The sequence below is a fragment of the Papio anubis genome, chromosome 13, assembly GCF_008728515.1.
Source record: "Papio anubis isolate 15944 chromosome 13, Panubis1.0, whole genome shotgun sequence".
In the NCBI taxonomy this organism is placed as follows: domain Eukaryota; kingdom Metazoa; phylum Chordata; class Mammalia; order Primates; family Cercopithecidae; genus Papio; species Papio anubis.
The window spans coordinates 14,947,806-14,966,778 of NC_044988.1; the positions used below are offsets into that span (position 1 = coordinate 14,947,806).

The 18,973-nt window shown below is 41.6% G+C and overlaps 1 long non-coding RNA gene across 1 annotated transcript in view; it reads right to left on the reverse strand.

The window, feature by feature from the left end:
• Window positions 1-18,973, reverse strand: part of LOC110740449 — a 216,273-nt gene that overhangs the window by 151,204 nt on the left and 46,096 nt on the right. The gene's annotated exons all lie outside the window — the stretch shown is intronic.

Here is an 18,973-nt window from a genome sequence, read left to right on the forward strand (position 1 = left end):
GGAAGATCTCAGGAAACTGACAATCATAGTGGTAGGCAAAGGGGAAGCAAGCATGTTTTACATGGCTGGCGGGATGAAGAGAGTGAGGGGAGGAGTGCTATACACTTTTAAAACAAGCAGATCTTGGGAGAACTCTATCACAACACAGCACTAGGAAGATGGTGCTAACCCATTAGAAACTGCCCCATGATCCAATCACCACACACCGGGCCCCTCCTCCAACACTGGGGATTACAATTCCACATGAGATTTGGGTGGGAACACAAATGCAAACCATCGGTGTGTATGCATGTGTGTGCATGTCTGTTGAGTGTGTGTTGAGTGTGCATCTATGTGTTGAACGTATGTGCTGAGTGTATATATCTTTTGAGTGTGTGTATGTACATATGTGTATGTATGTGTGTAGACAGTGTGTGTATGTGTACATGCATATGTGTTGAGTGTGTATAAGTGTATGTATGTACATGTACATGTGTGTAGTGTGTGTATATGTATGTGTGTTGAGTGTGTATAAGTGTGTGTGTATTGTGTGCATACATGTGTGTGCATGTGTGTTGAGCATGTATATGTATCTGTGTGTGTTTTTGTGTGTGTGTGTGTGCATTCAGGGAAGAACATGTAGGGCCTCAGAGCACACTGCAAATAATTTGGCTTTTACTCTGAATGAGATGGGAAACCACTGGAAGATTTTGAATATGGAACTGGTTATGTCCTAACTTAATAACGTTTCACTCTGGCTTCTGTATGAAGTGCAGTCCATACAGGGACAAAAGGGGAAGTGACGACCAGTGGGGGTGGCATAAGTTGTCAGAGTCTGGATGTACTTTAAAGGTAGAGCTAACAGGATTTCCTGAAGAGTGGTTGTGAGGTATGAGAAAATTAGAGGATTCAAAGACTGAATCTAGGGTTATGGTGAAAATATTTTTTTACTGCTTCATTTTTGTAGAACTTAACAGAATGAATGGCAGAAGTTTGCCCAAATAAGGTACATGGGCAGACACCTGAGGCTTTCAACACCTGTTTTAACAAAGATGAAGGACCCATCAAGTCATTTTTCTGATCCAGAAAACAGCACAGGTCTGGGAATCAAAAAGACTGGTAGCGCATAGCCTCTCAACTACTTATTACCTTTCCCGACACATTTATCCATCCTGGATGTCCGTCCATTGATTCATCATACAGGATTGTCAAAAGAATTAAATGCGGTAAGTAAAGTACCAAAGATAGGGTCTGGCATGTAGTCAGCATTTAGTACAGCCATACCTACAAAAACTAATTTCTATTATTGTGCATTACAAATTACACAATGTATAAAATCAGAGCAATGAGCACATTCTTTTTTATGTTGGTATCTGCTTATGTTTATAAAAAGCTGAATTTCACTCTCCCCCTGAGTCTGCAGAGACTGAGAAGGGGAGTGAGGTGGGACTGGGGAATGGTACCTACTGGGACAAAAGATAACTCTTAAATAAAACTAGTTTTCACTCCCTTTACATCGGTGCAGCTGCAGCCTGGGAGCTCACATCAGAGTCTATCGTAAAGCAGCTTTATTAAAAATAACAATAATAATGAAAGGATCCAGGTTAATTCTAGCTATTGACCCTGTGGGTAGCACTTATATAGGCAAAAGGGGATGCTTTCCAATGCTGGTATTGATTTCCATGTATAACTCCCTCCTCACAGAATCCTTTTCTCATTGCAGCCAGCGTAAAAGTAATCATTCTCTTTATGATGGCTCCTTCAAGTCAGACCCCAAGCCACTTGTAAAAGAAAGAGAAAAGCCTAGAAGGAGAGCCCTGCAGCAAAGCGAGGTATCTCCTTTTATGAGCAGTGCCCTGGGATAGCTCCAAACCCAAAAGCTAAGTGCCCTGAAGACAGGTGAGACGTGGTGAATGCAGCAGTAAGCGGAACTTTCTGCAAAATCCATTAAGGGTGTGTTGGGGGAATGGATTGTTCTGTAGCTGAGCCTGGAATGGAATAAATGGAATCACCTCACCTCTCTCTCTCCTTCTCTCTCTCTCTCTCACTTCTCCTTCTCTCTCTCTCATTCTCTCTCTCTCGTTCTCTCTCTCTCATTCTCTCTCTCCTTCTCTTTCTCTCACTTCTTCCTCCCTCTATCTCCTCTCTCTCTATACATACATACACACACACACACACACACACACACACACACACAGAGCTCAGCTTGCCCCATTTTTCTCCCCACCCAAACTCTATTCTACACCTCAAGGGGTCATGTCTTCATGCGTATGGACATCCCAGCCCTTTTGTCCAAGTTCATTCCCAAACCCCTCACCCTCTCAACTGGCACCCACCATCAGGGCAACCCTTGAGCCTGGGGATGTGCACTCACTCTCACAGCCTGGTATATCCTGTGGGGCGCCCAGGCCCTGGAAGCAGGCCCATGTTTGTAGGGCTGAGAATTTCTAGTTCTTGGAATGCTCAGAGAATGATCTAGAAAGAACTACACCATGCAATACAGTAGCCACTAGCCAGATGGTTACTGAGCTCTTGAAATGTGGCTGATCTGAACTGAGATGTGCTGTTAATGTAAAATATACACTGGAATTTGAAGACTTAGTACCAAAAAGAAAAGAAAAAAAAAGAATGTAAAATATCCCAATTTTCATACTGATTTCATTATAAAATTATGTTGGATAGGTTGTTAAACTTAAATTCATTAGCTTCCTTTTGCTGCTGCTGTTTTTTTTTTTTTTTTTTTTTCTTTTTTTTTAGACAGAGTCTAGCTCTGTTTCCCAGGCTGGAGTGCAGTGGCGCGATCTCGGCTCACTGCAAGCTCCCGCTCCCGGGTTCACGCCATTCTCCTGCCTCAGCCTCCCGAGTAGCTGGGACTACAGGGGCCCGCCACCGCGCCCGGCTAATTTTTTTGTATTTTTAGTAGAGACGGGGTTTCACCATGTTAGCCAGGATGGTCTCAATCTTCTGACCTCGTGTTCCGCCTGTCTCGGCCTCTCAAAGTGCTGGGATTACAGGCATGAGCCACTGCGCCCGACCTCCTTTTGCTTTTTTCACGGCTACTAGAAAATTTCAAGTCACATGTGGCTCACATTACATTTGTATTGGACAGACCTGTTCTAGACCAGTGGTTCTCAAAGTGTGTTCCCCAAATCAGCAGCATCTGCATTACTAGGAAATTGTAAAAATGCAGATTCTTAGGCCCACCCCTACTTAACTGAATCAGAGCTCTGGGCTCAGCCATCAGCTTCTGATCAAGCCTCCCAGGGGATGGTGATGCGAACCTTTAGAAGCAAGAGAGTGCAGCTAGCTGCAGAGAACTGCAGGGAAAGAACCAGAGCTGGACTCTCGGAAGACTCAGCACAGCCCCGCCAGTTCCACACTAAGGGCAGTTCTACAGTTCTAGTTCTGCCCTTAGCCCTCCTCGAAGGGCCTGCTTGGGGTTGTTCTCCTACCTACAAGCAGATGTATTTATTCAAGGGGTTCAGTCACCTCACTAAACAAAATCACTTGCTTAGGCCGGCAAATATTGACTCAAGCTGTTACGCTTTTATGTATTTCAGCAACTCCCAATTTCGAGGGCTCAGCAAGCAAACAAGAACAGGTACAGGAAGTGATTGTGGTGTTTGGGGCCCCCGTCTGTTTCTGTGCAGCTGATGCCTGTTGGCCACTGTGTGAGGCTGGTTACTAATGACCTTGTAAAGGAGCACTCTGCAGTTGATAAGCCAAAGGCTTTAATAGAATACAAATGCATTTCACATTTCCACTTGAAGAGTTTATTTTAATTGTGTTTTGAAATATACTGTACCCTAAAGGCCTCTCTTTATCCAGCAATGTACATCCTCAAAATAAGACCCTGCAAAGAATGGAATGCATAATGGGGTGCCGTGTAATGGGCAGTTTTGAACTCAGTTTGAAGGAGGGCTGCTGGCATTCTTCTGCATATATTTAAATAGGTCTCTGCAGCTTAGGAGGGAGGAAAGGAGCTGTGCACTCATCATGTGTGGTTGTAAAGAATTGGACAGTGTCAGAAACTCCTTATAGCCTTTTGTGTTTTCTTTAACTAGCCTCTTGGTTCGATCTTAATGATGGGAACAGAAAGTTTTTTAGAATTTCTGATGCTAGCTGGAATGCTGGGGGCCATACCCAGAAGTATGAGACTTCAGCACACACAAGGTTGGGAAATGGATGGGAGAGGCCTGGGGGAAGGGTCTGGCAGCCTGGGAATTGCAGAATTGCGGGAAAGAGAAGAAATAACAGATAAGGCAGAGGAAAGCTGGGATTCCCAAAGCCCCTCCTCCATCTCTTCCTTTCTAAATCCAGCTCCCTTATTTGCTCATTCACACCATTTTCTCTCCTCTTCCCCTCTCTTTTCATTCTTCATTTTCTTTGCCTCCTCCTTTCTCTCTTCCTTCATCCCTCCTTTTCCCCTTCTGAAATAAGGTGGGGAAGAGAACCACTGAAAGGAAAAAGGAAGGGAATTGACCCCCTAAATAAATCAGGTGCAGTATTTACCCCTACTTCAGGCACATGTACTTGCAAACACTTCCTTACCTATCACACATAAGCATTCACAGGAGGTAATGAATGCACACACACGTGAGATATGTAAGAAAGGTTCTTTAGCTCTAAATCTAGAGCAAAATACCAAAGAACAATGTTGCCAAAGTGACACTGACCCTGAAACCATTCAGATTGGTGCTTTTGGCTTTCCTGTTTAAAGTAATCATGTGGGGATGACTAAATCAGGTAACAAAAGGCACCAAGTAAGCACCCATAAGTATTAGCACTATGGCTGCTTCTGTAGGGAAGACTTGTAAATCGAAGGCATTCTGTGGTTAGAAGATCCACTTTACTTTTTTTCTGTCATTTAGACCTCAGTGATGTGGTCAAACCAGCAAAATTATAATTAACCCAGTGCTTGTTTCAGTGAAGTTATTTTTTTAAATTATAAAGTAGATAATTTACATAAGATGCACACCTTAGTAAGTTAATATTGAGAGCTCTTAGAAACCATTTCTCTCTCTCTCTCTCCCTGCCCTGCCTCTCTCTTTCTCTGTGACTGTCTTTCTTGACATTTCAAATAAAACCTGGTGATGAAACAAAGTTCAGTTCACTGACCAGCTAATCCGTTGCCTAGGGATGACCTGTGATTTTGTTACTGAGAGCACGTGCTAATGCCAGAGCTCCAACAGGAAACTTGTTCCAAGCCACTGCCCCATTGATTTGCCCTGACTTTAGATAGGTGTCTGTGTTTTCTCAGTGCATGATTTTGGAGGGTCCTGGGGTCCTAAGGCCCAAATGGATTAAATTCTGGGATGCTGAATTAAACATTCTGGGTTCAAGTCTCATCCAGGGTAGAAACACACTTTTCCAGTGAAACTGAGACTTAGGACAATTCTTTAGCCCCAGATGCTTCTATGTGAGGGAATTAGAAACAACACATTAAGTATGATGGTGAGACTCTTAAGTTACATGGATATGGATGCAGGAATTTTCCCTTCTCACTGTGATAGTCACAGACAAAAAAATAATTTGAGGCTGAACTGACTCAGTCATAAGTATAAGCCAAAAAACATATCCACATGATGGTTCACTGTTACAGCCAAGTTCCTCAAAGTGTCATCCATCCTGAGGCTTGCGAAACGTGGAAATTCTCAGGCCTCATCCTGAGTTATTGAATCAGAATCTCCAGGGTAGGACCCATCAATTGAGGGTTAAAGTCTGAAAGACATGGCTCTGGCCCAAGAGCCAGAAATTAATATTTTGTTGTTGTTGATGCCTTTTATTTTTCTTCCTAGATTTATGAATTTTTTTCCTCAAAGTGAAAAGGATTTTAGTGGCAGACATTAGGTTGACTGACAGGAACCTCAGGGTACGTATCGAAAAAATAATGCACTCCCCACATACTTGGTAAGCCCAATTAAATTGAGGCTTGAGATTGGAGTGGAAATTGGGGTGCAGTATAGGGTAGGGGTGGGGAAGCTGAGGGCAAATGAGCACATTTCTGGAAATGGCAGCTGAACGCCTTTCACAGAAATTGTTGGGTCGTGTGACCTCGAAGCAACAATTAATAGTTGATTTTTTCAAGAAAACCATAACTCTTGCCGGACCTCTTTACAATAGAACACAAGTTTATGATCTAACTTTTTATCTCAGTTCATAATGTATTGTTAAGACAAGGCAAGGAAAATAGTTTATAAATGTAATATTCCACTAGGAAATGTCTAGACGGCTGTTTTTGCTCTTTTCCTTCTCTCCTTTCCAATGATCCAAGTTTTGAATGTGAGAAAGAGACTGAAGACCTTCAAACAATAGGCCCAATAAATGTCTTTCACATTCTGGAAGGAAAAAAAATGGGTCTCAGGGGCCCAGTAAACTGAGTCTAAGTTGGCCTGGAATAGCCACATACTTTTTGTTCTCTGGACTCCTCATGGTCCCTATCAAATTATTTAACTGGCCTTGAAAACAAGCTCTGTGACATTCTGGAGGCCTTTATCTTTTATAGAGATTTACTGTATCCAATGCAAACCCCCTCCAGGGCTCAGGGAGTCTCAGCAGCAAGGAATATGGAACCGCTCAAATCAGGACTAAATGGGGACTTTGAAGATATGGTAAACTGTGTTTTCTTGTTGACAAAATAATCTGAAGCTTTTGTTGTGTGTTTCCATAAAAGACTTCCCAGGCATAAATCAATATGGCAGCACCAACTCCACGAGAATAAGAAATGATAAGTATAGTTTTCAGCACCCCGTAACCACTCATTACATTTATTTCCCAGTTTTCTTTGTTAGGCCTTTCCTGTTCAAATCCGAGCCAGCACATTTTTGGCTTCCCAGCTGAAGCAGGAGGCACTGCCAATCAGCAGGAAATATAATACAGATAAGATTCATATAAACTCTTTTGAACTGGTAAAATAGCTGGATAGGAAATGGATGTTAAATTGTTTACGTTTGGCACGAGAAGAAAACGTTCCATTTTTAAATTCAAAGTCTCTGCACCTTTGTAAATGAAAACAAATCACACAGGTCATGTAGTGTTCCACTCTGTAAAAGCCATCAAGCAACTGATAAAAGCTTTTGCAAATCACTAACTTTATCTGGGACTTGCTCAAAAGAGTCATTGCCCAGATTAACACGATGTGGCCCATATCCTCAGTCTCCAGAAAAACTGCACATCAACAGCTGGCTCCCAGCATACTCTGAGGAGTGTTCTACAAATAGTGGCAAGTTGCTTTCATGGGGGTCCAGAAAGCTTTGGGGGAGATGCCTATGAATTCTTTTTTTTTTAACCTTACTTATTTCAAAAATCCTACGAAGGTGTGATAGCATGAAGAATTCAAATATGTGGTCTGAGGACATTAGCATTGAGAAAACGCTTTCATCTTGGCAAACATTGGTGCACTCGGCTGGGTTCAAGTGATAAAATCAGTTTTTGAAAATAGAAACTAATTTTAAAAAATGGACTGTTCAATTTCATGAAACAACCAAGTAGTTATCCCAGAGAATGATAAATTCCTGCTTTGTCTCAATTTCTGTATGTTTCAGCCATTTGATCTTATTTCATCTAAGCATAGTCTAGACTGTAAATGATGTAAAAATGGTTCAGAATGTGTTTTAATAGTTAAGTGAAAATAATTACAAAGCTGAATTAGAGGCAGATGACTGGCTGGCAAGTCCTTTGTCATTGGTGGGATGCAAAGCCTGGAATATTTCATCACTGTGGCCACCCATGTGATCCATCTATGTTTTTATATCACGGTTAAGTATATTTTAGAGTCAACCATATGGACCAAGGAAAGGGGACAGACAGCAGGACTATGGTTACATGAAGTTACTTACTGGCCTGAATTTTACATTGATAAACCATCTGGTTCTCATTATTAGAACAAAGCTGGCTTCAGAATGAGCCAGATAGAGGAATCTCTGTGCATCTCTGTGCATCGTTTTAGAACCCTTAGGGCTCTTCTGAGACGGGTTTCTTTTATTCATCCATTCATTCCATAGGGAAAATCCTGAGCTGCAGTTAGGAATATGAGACTAAAGATAGCTATCTTCGTCAATGTTGACTTCTCATTTATACCCATGTAATTTAATAATTTGTGAATCAGAAGATTATTTTCCTCCAAATTACAGGGTAGGCCCAATTTTCTGAGATTTCAGAATGGTGAAGCTTGCACAGGCAGCGGAGGGAGGTGTAAGTGCCCTATATGAAGGGCCTTCCTTTGTAGCCATTCTCCTGCCATGCTGCATCTGATTACTCATTTTTGGAAGATGACTCATTGGCAAGATGATACCCAGTTCCCCTGTCTCGACTTGGTTTTGTAATCATTCCAGAAAGAAGGTTTGAGACCAGACACTTGTCTCTCCTTGCCACCTATTGAGCTTCTTCTAGCCAGGCACCCCACAGATTTCAAACAAGTGCTGAGCATGGAGCAAAGTCAAGGAATCAGAACACGGATGAGTCTCTGGCCTTCTGAGTGATCCTGAAAGGATACTTTGAAGTCAATAGGCTCAATGCGAAAATCAAAAGGAAGCCGGTGAACGCAAGGAAAAGTGAGGATCGTTTTCTTTAAAGTGAACTTCACTAGCATTCCCCAGTGACTCAAGAGCTGTTGGCAGCCCTCAGGTTTGCTGATACTGCCACGGTCTGGTGCTATCTATTGCTGAGATGAAAGAGCCTGGTGTTACATTAAAATAATGATCATGTGAATGCCCAAATTAGAGAGCGCTGATGGGACATCATTTTGAATATTCAGAGAAGTTACTAACACTCATAAACCAACAGTTTTGTTTGATACTTGAACAAATTTTATACCTGAATTGAACACAAGCTTCCATTAGCACCAATGATTTGTATTTACTGCACACGTACAAAAGTAATAAACAAATCGAACTTCTGCTACTGAAATTCAAGACGAAGGAATCACCAAACATGTTGAGGAGTTATATAAAGGTGCTCTGAAAGACTTATTTTTACAAGGATGAGAAATGAAACCATATCTCCATCAAGGTTTGGAGGATTTCATGGAAATAAGGAACCAGGGCTTAGCAAAGCTTGGAAAATGGTGAGAGTGGTATTAGGTAGACAGGTGAAGTAGCTCCTACCCAGAATTACAGAGGGGTCTCTCGAGAGGAACAGCAACAAGCAAACATTGGGATTGTAACTAAATTATTAACAGACAAGCCTCAGTTTAAAAGTTCATTAAAAATAGTCATCTGGGATCCGCAGCCTTGATGTCATCAAGCCCAATTTATTACTGGAAAGTACTGGGTCAGGGAGCGTACCAGGGATGCATGGCCTCCCCTTTTCATATTTAGTTATGGCATTTTATTGAAACAGAGGCTGTACTCCAGTGATAGACATTTAGGGCATTTGCTGATAGAATGAATAGAGCATTATCATAGCGTAGCTGTACTAATGATACTTGGCATTGAGTTTAATAAAGGTGAGTGAATAACAGGTGTTTTCCTGATGAGGTGATGGCTTCTACAAATCAGGCAAAATGTGCTGAGGCTGGGTTTGTAGCCTTTTCCTGGTAATTTTCGTTTATTGCCAGCATTAGAACAATAGCCCTTTATAATTTTAATCTGATTTGGATGTTGCAGTAGAATGCTGCCTCTGAAGTTTATTCTCAGAGATTTTTCTTCTTCAAAGTGTATCCCTCCAGGATAGCTGTTAACTGTCTTAGTCTAGGATCCATAAGAAGAGGACCCTGAGGCAAGGATAGGAATACAAGTAGATTATTTGGAAAGCAATCCTAGATAGGATTGCCAGATTTGGCAAATAAAAATGCAGGAGTTAAGCTACACTTGAATTTCAGACAAGCAATTTTTTAGTATGTTATACTCCATGCAGTATTTGTGGTATACACTAAAAAACAAACAAACAAAAAACTTGTTGTTTATATGAAACTCAAATTTACTTGAGTATCCTTTATTTTATCTGGCAACTTTAGTCCCATGAAGTTAAGAGAGTACAGATGAGACCAGCAAGGGAAGGAGACTGATGCAGGGTAAATTAATGAGTAGGTTACTACTGTGTGCAGTCCCCAATTCCTCTGGGGACTGTGGGAAACTGTATGGAATATAATTCAGAGATTTCCTATCTGGGGACAATGGAAGTTTGGGGCATGTACCCACCATCTCCTTTCATCATTGGTTAAGGGTTGATCCCAGGGCCATAAGTCTCCCCACCCTTTCTATTTTCCCTGAGTAAGGTGGGGCCAGGGTGGGGATGGGGAGCACATTCCTGCAGTCACAGAAAGTGCTTTGGCAGATAATTACAGGTACTTGCAGTAGAACAGTTGCAGGCTATAGCAAATGTTGGAAACTTGCATAAAAAGGGATATGAGCAAAATCCTGATACTGCCTTGTTTGGTGACTTTGGGCAACTCATGGCATCTCTTTTTGTCTAAATCCTCAACTTCTTGCATGTCTCCCTAGAGGCTCTTTCTTGAGGACAGTGAGTTACTGATATCTTCTCTAGGAGAAGCTGCCTGTGTTCCCAGCATGGGGCAAAGAGGAGGGACTGCTATTCACCCAGTTTTTCATAATATCATTCCTCCAGCATTTTTTGAAAACCCTGCTTCTGTGAGATGCAGAATAGAATTCTGTGAGCATTTTTTGAAAACCCTCCTTTTGTGAGATGCAGAATAGACAGCAGAATAGAATTCTGCTGTCAGTTCATTAGAGCCTAATACAAGGTTCATAGTCTTCCTGCCTCATGTCTTAAAATCCTCCTAAGCAGTTTCAGCACCTGTGTGGATATCTCCCCTGACACCCAGGACACCTCCTCCAGAGACGTTTACTTCTACGTCACCTCAGCCATCTGTTCCCCGGGACATACACTGCACTGGGTCATCATCAGGAACTGCTCCCCTATCCAGGGTAAATGTGCATGCTGCCTCCACCAAGTCTTATCTTTCAGTTCTCTCAATGAGTCACTCTTTAGATTTTCTCTTTCACCCCATTGAGACTTGGAATGCAATGAACGCCTCTACAGGCCTCACCCTGACTTCACTGCTTTTCTCATCCAGATGAGACTGCATGCCTCACTTATATCTTCAAATTCGTTTTTCACCTGTGATTCTTCCAACACGCCAGCCTAATAAACCCCCCACACTCAGTTATCCATCTCTCCATTTCCTGTGTCGATGCCTGTGCAATGGAGTCCTGTTGCACAACATCACAGGATTATAGAAATGATGCCTCTAAAAAGTGATGAACTTTTTTTTTTTTTGAGATGGAGTTTTGCTCAGTCGCCCAGGCTGCAGTGCTGTGGCGTGATCCTGACTCACTGCAACCTCCGCCTCCCGGGTTCAAGCAGTTCTCCCACCTCAGTCTCCCAAGTAGCTGGGATTAAAATTCACGATCTTAAATGCACCCTCAATGCTCCTGGCAATCTTCTATTTCCTAATGTGTTCTCTATCTCTGGATCTTTCTACCAACTGTTTCCAACTTTCCTTGCTTTCCTCAGATCTTTTCTCTCTCTCATACAACCCTCCCTGTTTGTATATCTTCAGCCCTTCAATTTTCTTCCTCACTCTTACGATGTGATTTTACTTTTTGCCTCCTACTTCAGTAAGAAAACAGAAACCACTGGATGAAAATTCTCACATTCTTGTCATTAAAATCACACTTTTTCCATACTCATCTTTTCTTCTTCTGAAACAAATGGAAGAAGGGTTTCTACTTCTTCCTATAGTACATCCTTTGACATATGATATCAATTTCATTACTTTCTAACTCTGGGATCTCAGTTATACCTTTTTTCCTTATCTCAAGCTTTCTTTTTCCACTGGCTTCTATCCATCAACTTCTCTTCTTTTAATATGCTTGGACCAACATATCCTGTCCTGTCCATCAACTGTTGAAATGCTCAAGTTGTTCCTATTTATGAAAAATACTTTCTTCATGATTGCTTTCCCAGCCGTACTTTTTGAAAAAGCTGTCTATACTTGATGTCTTTACTTCTTCAACATCCATTTTGCTACTAAACTCACTGAAGTATAGTTTCTGCCTCTACTGATCAATTAAAATAGCCATTGTCTGAAGTCACCAATGAAATCTTAGGTGCTCCATCAAGTAGACACTTTTTAGTATTATCTTACATGAATTCTTAGGAGCGTTTGCAATGGTTGGCCAGCTTCTACTTTTTGAAATGCTTACTTCCCTCGACTTCCTGATCCTGTGCCCTTTTGAGCCTCTTTCTTTGGCCATATTTTCTCAATTTCCTTTGGGGTCTCCTATACCTATAGTTTCCCTGTGAATGTTAAAGCTCCTCAATTCTCAGTCATAGACATTTTTTCACCACATACTCTCTTTTCCTGGGTATCTTCTACGGTTTTAATTCCTATCTATTAAAAGCTCTCTTTGAAGATCTTAATTATCTGATATATATATAACTTCTAGATCTTCTTTGTAGGAGTTTTCCATTTGATTGTCCCATAAATAACTCAAAATTTAACATGCCAAAATGGAAATAATCATTTGTCCTCTAGACCTGTTTCTCCTCCTATATTCGCTACATCAGTAAATGACACTATCTTTCAGCTGCTTGTTCTAACCAAATATCTGGGTCCCATTTTCAACTTCTCTCTCCTCCATCTCTCCTCCCACAACTTATTATTCAATCACTCATTGTCCCTTACCAGTTTACATCCAGAATACCTCTTAAAGCTCTGAACCATCATTGTCACCATTGCTTTAGTTCCGGTTCACCCTCATCACTTATCACTAAAGTGTTTTCCTTCCTCTTGTCTTGATCCTCTATAGCTATTATTGATTGAATTTATTTAACTACTTATAATAAAGAATCTGACTCCGTAATTTAAGTTTGACTGTGGACAGATTTCAAGCCCCAACACTCCCATTTCCCTTTCTATTCCACATCTGGGCAGGCTGAAAAAAAGGGCAGGTGATCCCTCGTTTGGTGCTGGTGGGAACTTGCACAGAACCCTTGATCTGGCCCCACCTCACAACAACAAAAAAGCCAAACCACTCTCTCTTCCCTGCTCTTTTAAGCCATTTTTGTTCGTCGTTGGGAGCCTGCCCTACTCTCCTCAGGAAGCCATGGCAGGTGAGTAATAAACCTTTTCATACCCTCTTGGCACATGTGTGTTGTCATCGGTCTTGACATTGAACCAAATGTCAATGGTCATTCTTTCTCTGCTGGATAATCACAACATTCCTCAGGTGGGCCACATGCTTCTTGCCTCTTGTTGCTCCCTGCACTTTCATCAATCTCTCCTTATCACCCCTTCTAGTTGCTTTGGTCATTTCCTTTGGGAAGCCTGGTCTGTTCCCTTCTCACCCTTGCTCCTGTCTGGTTCAGGTATCCCACCCATGTCCTCTGAGGGTATCCTGTCTCACTCTTAGCCTTGTCATGAGGACACAATAACATGGGAGTCACCCATTACCCCAAGCCATAAGCTCTAGGACAAAAGAGACAATAGGTCTGATCAGTTCAGAGTTGGGGTATAATAAATAGGAACAAGATCCTGTGGAAAGCTCAGCAGTGAGACAATACGTTGTACATTAATGTTACTCAATGAGCCAGACTGTGGTGGGACAAAGAGTTGGAGTCCTGATGAGCAGGTAAAGCATGAGTAATGAAGAGCTCATCATATTTCTTACTTTTCTTTAATTTTATATCTCCATATAAATGCCCCCCCCAACACTGAACAGCTTAAAAACTTGCCAAAGTATTCTTATAGTATTTTTAAAAAGAGGAGGATGCAGATTAAGAACACAGGAGATCATTGTACCTAATGCTTGGGCTAAGGAATTCGGCACGGTGTTTAGCTCTGAGCTTCCTGGCAACTAATGCAAAAAGGAGAACTCAGTGTGTCATTCTCATTATTTGAATTATTTAAAATACCAGATGTTCAGAAAGTATGTGTTTGTGGCAGTACATTCTGAAAATAAAAACAAAAAGCAACCAATAAACGTGTCAGGGATCATGGATTATTACAAAAGGAACATTAATGCCACAGTGGAAAATGCCTCCTCAAGACAGTGAGCACCACAATATTCTTTCAATTGGTTATATTTAGAACTATTTTTCCATTTTGAAGATTACAGAATTAACAAGTCATAGGTACAGAATCAGAATGAGACGAATACAGACTTCATACCTAATTCTCCTCTGCTGGAGATTTCTCTCTGGTACATGGTGGTCCAAAACAACACAGATCTAGATCTCAGTAGAGGGATTGGGGGTGCTATCTATCACTTCAGCACACTGCTTGAGTCCATAAAATTCCTGGAGACAGAGCTATCTTTATGAGCCATCACACAGTTTTAGTAGGACATTTGAGGTTGGACTAAGTCCATGTTTGGCTGCTTATATTAAATTGTCATTCCAAAATTGGATGTATTTCAACAGGGCCGGCATGGGACACACTCATCTCTGCTATCACAAAACCAGTGAACCCAGACCTGTCTCTGCATTTATGGTGCCATACCCACCCCATTGTTCACCCACGGTTAATGGCACTAAAGTTGGCTCAGTGGAAAAATGAGTACCTGAAGTATTCAGTCACTGTATTCTAAATTCAGATCATTTATAAACCAATGTATTTTTCATTCAAAGTTGTTTTCACCACATAATTTTTCTTTGGTTTGACTTTATATAAATTTTCATTTTGGTTCTGTAGTTTAGGCTGAAATAGGGGTAGACGTTCCAGGATACCAGGTGAAAGGCCAAGATAAGTATGCTATCATAGCAACCAGAAAATAATTAAAACCTCAAAAGAGAATCTTTTCAGCTACATCTTCCCTGCTCTTTCAAAAGCTAACATGAATCGGTCTTAACTTAAGTGACTGATGGAACTATAAACTCTGCTTTATTAAGCATATGCCTCGTGGTTTCTGACGACAAGCCAGACGCTAGACTCTGGCCTGCCAGCCCCTTGCAGAAGACTGCTTTTTAAATCCCATGTCACATCTCCAGATGTGTTTGCAATTCAAAAACCTTGACAGCTGCCCCTCTAATTATGATCCAGCCCAGCTGTGGCCAGAGTTTACCAAAGCCATTTATGCTCCTGTTAGTATGAAATGAGTTTGCACCTTCAAAATGGAGGAAATAGAAACAATTTCATGTAAACAACAGTTGATGTAACTATTGCTAAAAAGCAACAATGACTCCCCTACCCACCTTCAACTATCAGTTCTGTGTATGACTCCAAATATGTACATTTCCTGCTAGTGTCCCTCTTCAGCTGGCCAATAAAAAAAAGTTCCTTCAATGTCCTGCTGTGAAGTTCCACATCATTGCAACAAAACACAAATTCACCATCCCTCTTGGAAACCAGCTCTAGCTTCTGATATTGACTCCCTCCATTTTTTTTCAAGAACCAAATTACTGTCTTTAGATCTGGGTGAATTCCCTGTACACTCAGCTCTCTGTAAGCAGGAGTATATAAAATCCTACTTCTACCTGCAATTCTGAGGTAAGTTAGTCCCCTACTAATATAGAAGAAAACATCTAAGCAACTTTCTCACTGGGGCCAAGCCTTCCTCAACGTTTTAGTCTGTTTTGGGCTGCTATAACAAAAATATCTGAGAATGGGTAATTTCAAAGAACAGAAATTTATTTTCTCAGAGTTCTGGAGACGGGAAGTCCAAGGTCAATATGCTAGCATCTGGTGAAGGCCTTCTTGTTGCATCATCACATGGCAGAGGAGCAGAAGAGAGCAAACCCACTCCTGCAAGCCGTTTTAATAATAGTATAATCCATTTATGAGGGCACAGCCCTTACGACCCGAACACCTACCAAAAGAACCCCCCACAACACTACTATACTGGGGATCAAGTTCCTAACACATGAATTTTGGGAGATGGATTCAGACCGTACCACTCAATATGCAGCAGAAACAGATAAGTACATTTAGCCTCACTGACAACTTCATGTTCTGCTTCCATACACGTTTTCCCAATCCCACCATATAGTTAAAAATAAAAACAGTACTAACCAGTTAAAAAAAAAAAAAAACCCTATTGTGTAAGGAATCCTATAGCATTGATTTTCCAGTGATATATTAATGTTAAATTTCCACTTTTATTTTGTTTTTTTGTTGTCTTGGTGCTCCTCCAGATGTGCACACTCCCTAAGAAAAGGCTTCATCTGCCTTTGTGAGGATCTCCAGCTGGCAGTATCAACGGCTCCTTAATGCTGGGCATCCACATCTGTTGGTGCTCTCTTAACTGAATTCCAGCTTCCCTGCTCACCAGATGCTTCTTGTTTGCTGCTACTTAGGTTGCAGGTCTGAAGAGTTCATTCCAAACTCTCCATCTTGACCATGATCTGTACCTTTTCCTTTGGTGTCTGAGCCCTCTTGGCCCCTGGCTCTCTGCTGGTTCCACCCACAGTTTTGCCCTGATCTGCAATGACTAGGCTCACCTCAGTTCTAGACTATTTATCTGGACCCTTGATCATTCCTGCCTGTGAGCTCCTGAGCCATCCCAGAACCCTCTGGTCTTGGACCATGCCTTTTCCTCTCAGTGTCTCCTTGATCTTCCTGCTATCAATTATGGCTCCCATCTCCGACAACCACCCCTGCCTGATGCCTCCTGAAATCCTTATTTGAAACCTAGGAGTCATATTCAATATTGTTCTTCTTTGTCCAGAATCGCTTGCACAACACTCTTGGCTTCTCATAATATCTGTAGAGATCATTGTTTTCATGGGAGACTCCTGTTATAATTTTATTTTTATTTTGAGATGGAATCTCGCTCTGTTGCCCAGTCTGGAGTGAAGTGACTGGTCTCGGCTCCCTGTAGCCTCTGCCTCCAGTGATGTGATCCTGGCTCAATGCAACCTCCACCTCCCCTGTTCAAGCGATTCTCCTGCCTCAGCCTCCCAAGTAGCTGGGATTACAGGTGCACACCACCACACCCAGCTAATTTTTGTATTTTTTGTAGAGACAGGTTGCACCATGTTGGCCAGGCTGGTCTCGAACTCCTGATCTCAGGTGACCTGCTCGCCTCGGCCTCCGAAATTGTTGGGATTACAGGCATGAGCAACCGCGCCCAGCCCCCTGTTACAATTAATATTAGCCTAGTCCAACCCTGTGTCAGTCCCTACTATTTCCCATACATCTGAGACATAATTACCAGGTTAATCTTCTGGGAAATACTACTTTGATTGTAATAACCCACAATTCAAGTACATGTCTATATTCTTTTTTGTTGGCAAAATAAATTGCAAACTCTACACATAGCATTTTAGAAATAAGCCCAAACCTATTTTTCCAACCAATATTTACCTATACTATTTACCCTATTCAACTGGTCAACATGCCATCCCCAAAATACACTTCATGCCTCTGTACCACTCAGCTTGTTCATACTGCTCTCTTTCCTAAAATACTTCATGCCACTGGCAGCATGGTTTTGAGTAAATTAGATAGCCCATTAAGAGCTCCAGAGTATTGAATGTAAAATGAAGTTATGAGACAAGATAGTTTCTTTTTATTTTTGGAAATGGTGTCTGGCTCTGTTGCCCAGGCTGGAGTGCAGTGGTGCTATCTCGGCTCACTGCAACCTCCGCCTCCCAGGTTCAGGCAATTCTCCTACCTCAGCCTCCAGAGCAGCTGGGATTACAGGCATGTGCCACTAAGCCTGGCTAATTTTTGTATTTTTAGTAGAGACAGGGTTTTACCATGTTGGCCAGACTGGTCTTGAACTCCTGACCCCAAGTGATCTGCCTGCCTCAGCCTCCCAAATTGCTGGGATTACAGGCGTGAGCCACTGCACCCAACCAGACCAGATGGTTTCTAAAATCCTTTCCAGCTTAGTAGTCCATGATTCTATCCTCATCTGTATCCTTCAAGACCTCCAAGTTATCACTGAAGCCACCTGTGTCTGCTTTCACCCACACTGAGTAACTCTTTCCCGACAGTATTTTGCTCATCCTTTCTACTGTTCACTTGGCCCATAAACATATTTCTTCTCATATTCCTATTTAACTTGTCATGTGCCTGTATCTTTTCTCTAATTCCTGAATCATGGGATCCAAGTATCCCACCATCACCTTATAGTAGTGAGCACCCGATCATTATCCATGGACGGATGTTGAGCGAATCAAATCATTAGTGAAAGTTGCTGGAAAAATAAATTGGAAACATAGGTACCACAAGGGGACTCGTTAAATGTACTCTCACTGGTCTAATTGTGTTTAATTAAGTCCCTTGGGGAATAATTGCCCCTTAGGCCATGTCATCCAAGGTCAATGTGACTCATTTTAATCAGAACTTCTCCTAGGGGTGATGGTGCAATTACACAGCATTTGAGGACTTGCATCTATGATTTGGTTAAGACATCATTTTAATTTTGAGTCTGAAACATCTGAATTCTCAAGTGTAGGAAGAAGACTTCGTAAATTAGGCCAAAGAACAGCCATTAAGGCCTACTTATACAGTCATTCCAGATTGCCTCCCTTGCTGTGGGCTTTCTTCTCAGAAGCCCTGGACTCAGGTCAGATGACATAATGACCTTGGGCAAACTGGGTGTGAGAGGTAACTGAGGTTAAAGTGATGTAGTGCTTTTAATAAGTATGGTTGTGCTGTTTTATCTGAGACTGTACGGTAAAATAAATTACTGTGTGGTACCTCTGAGTCACCACAGTGGCATTAGCCTCTGGACATGTTAACCAAGAAACTCATAAATATAATAGATTGATATTCAGGTTTTACTTTTTGGACACATTTTTTAATCATTACAATTATGGGCTGTGTCTTGAATCCACAGGCATCTGCTCTTTGATGCCAAGTGTATAGATTTCATGATCAAAGAAAATGTTCACAGGAATTGTGGTACAACTCTTGTCCATTTTGTCCCTCAAGTCTCCAGGAAATGTTTAGGTTGATTTAAAGATTTCTCACAGCTTTTTATTATTTACTCCAAAATCTGTTTTATGTAGAAGTAAGTGAACATTGTTGTCACTGTGTAGTTATTATAAAGAAGGAACTGGGCCACTCATTGAATAATAAAAT